General features: G+C 33.9%; 1 pseudogene; it reads left to right on the forward strand.

Moving 5' to 3' along the window:
- The first annotated feature begins 245 nt into the window (after positions 1-245).
- LOC148564336 (uncharacterized) lies at positions 246-1,727 on the forward strand (annotated as a pseudogene).
- Positions 1,728-2,524: the final 797 nt, after the last annotated feature.

Below are 2,524 nucleotides of genomic sequence, written 5' to 3' on the forward strand. Positions count from 1 at the left end.
ATATCCCAATAATTTTATAACTATCTATATCTCTGAATTATTGTGGCATTGAATATAATTCTTGAATTTTTGTTATGTTGGTATTTTTTGTTCAAATTGGATTGTTAAATTTTTGTTATTGAACTTGGATGGTTGTACTTGAAATTGAACACAATTCTGTAATTTTTGTTAAATTGTTGAATTTTTGCTATGATATTGAATTGATTCATTGAATATTTACTGTTTTCATTTTTTTCTGAACAGGAATGGCATCGACTCAAGCTAATGCAAGTGAAAATCCGACTAACATTCCAGTTTCTCAGTCAGGAAGTACAGCTGGAATCGCTTGTAAAAGAAAAGTTGCTAAGAATGCTCTTGGAAGTAGAACTGATGTAGGATGGGAGCACGGGATATCTGTTGGAGAAGATGGAAAGAAGATACAATGTAAATACTGTCATAAAATTTTTTCAGGAGGAGTTTATAGATTGAAACACCACCTAGCAGGAACTCAAAAAGATGTTGGGGCTTGTACAACTGTTAGTGATGAAGTTAAGAAGCAAATGTAGGATGTTGTGAGTGGGTTGCAAGTAAATTTGATGAAGAAAACAAACATGGGTGGGGCAAGTCTAGGAGCAGCTACTAAAGAAGTTGACACTACCGGTGAAAAAAGAAAGGAAAAAGAACTAGATGGCAACATATTCAAGAAAACACGCATTAGTACTCAAACAACAATCAACAATATATTTAAGAAGAATTTGAGAGAGGAAATATGTTTAGAGATTAGTGCTTTTTTCTACAACAATGGCATCCCCTTTAATGTTTCAAGGAGCGAGGAATACAGTAGAATGTTTGAGAAAGCTATAAGATACGGACAAGGATTCAAGCCACCATCCTACCATGAATTAAGGGTGCCTCTTTTGAAGAAACACGTGGAGCTTGTTCAACAATCACTAGAGGAACATAGAGAATATTGGAAGCAGGTTGGTTGCACAATAATGACTGATGGTTGGACAGATAAGAGAAGACGGACCATCCTAAATTTTTTGGTTAATAGTCCTAAAGGGACTGTTTTTTTGAAATCCATTGATGCCTCTCACATTACTAAGACAGCTGATAAAATCTTTAAAATGATAGATGATGTGGTTGAAGAGGTTGGTGAAGAAAATGTCATCCAAGTTGTCACCGACAATGCGGCTAACTACAAAGCTGCAGGAGAAATGCTAATGAAAAAGAGGAAAAAGTTATTTTGGACGCCTTGTGCAGCACATTGCATTGATTTAATGTTAGAAGACTTGGAAAAAAAAGTAACACTTCACAAGGATACAATTTATAAAAGTAGAAAGATTACTACTTACATATATGCTAGAACTGCTCTTATTGCACTACTACACATCCACACTAAGGGGAAAGATTTGGTGAGGCCGGGTATGACCCGTTTTGCAACTTCTTACCTTACTTTGGGATGTCTCAATGACAACAAAGGTTCCTTAATAAGAATGTTTCTTTCTGATCAATTGACTTCTAGTAAATTTGCAAAGACAAAAGATGGAAAGATAATTGCAAGTGTAGTGTTAGATAAGATGTTTTGGAAGGAAGTCGTAATTTGCTTGAGGGCTGCCTACCCTCTTCTTCATGTGCTTCGTATGGTGGATTCAGAAGAAAAGCCGGCAATGGGATTTATTTATGAAGAAATGACAAGTGCAAAGGAAAAAATACGAGATGCATTTCAAGGAGTTGAGACAAGGTAAAGTGTCTAATTATTTTATTTTTTAATTAATGCATAAGAGTTGTACATAATGTTGAATGATACGTGTAAAGTGTAATTGTAAAATGTAATAACGGCAGAAGTAGAAAAGTAAAAGCCAGAGAGAGTTGAAAAATTTGAATTCTGAAAATATTGTTTATTTTGTAATTAATTTATTAATTTTTTTTATGTTTTAGTTATATACCTATTTGGGACATTATTGATGCAAGATGGGGCAACCAACTTCATAGGCCATTGCATGCTGCAGGCTATTATTTGAATCCTCAAATTCATTATAGCTCTGGTTTTAAAATTGCTTATGAGCTTAAGAAGCAGTTTTATGCTTGTATGGAAAGGATGACAGGAAATCCAGATTTAATCACTAAGATGGATGTTCAACTTGAAGATTTTAAGACTCGAAAAGAGTTTTTTGGTAGTAAAGTAGCTCAAAATGCAATTTATACTAAAACTCCAGCTCAATGGTGGGATTCTTATGGAGATCAGCATCCAGAACTCCAACAATTTGCAATTCGTGTCTTGAATTTGACATGTAGTTCATCTGGATGTGAACGTAATTGGAGCGCTTTTGAGATGGTTAGTAATTAAATATAAGTTGCATTTTACTTTTATAAATTTGGTTGTTAATTCTTCAATTCTATCTTGTTGTTTGACTAATGTCTAATATTTTTTATCTACTTTTGAAAGGTTCACACGAAAAGGAGAAACCGTTTGAAAGCTAAAACCATGAATGATGTTGTGTTTGTGATGACAAACTCAAGATTAGCAAAGAAAAAATAAACT

This window comes from Arachis ipaensis, chromosome B5, assembly GCF_059453495.1.
Source record: "Arachis ipaensis isolate K30076 ecotype BB chromosome B5, ASM5945349v1, whole genome shotgun sequence".
Lineage (NCBI taxonomy): Eukaryota > Viridiplantae > Streptophyta > Magnoliopsida > Fabales > Fabaceae > Arachis > Arachis ipaensis.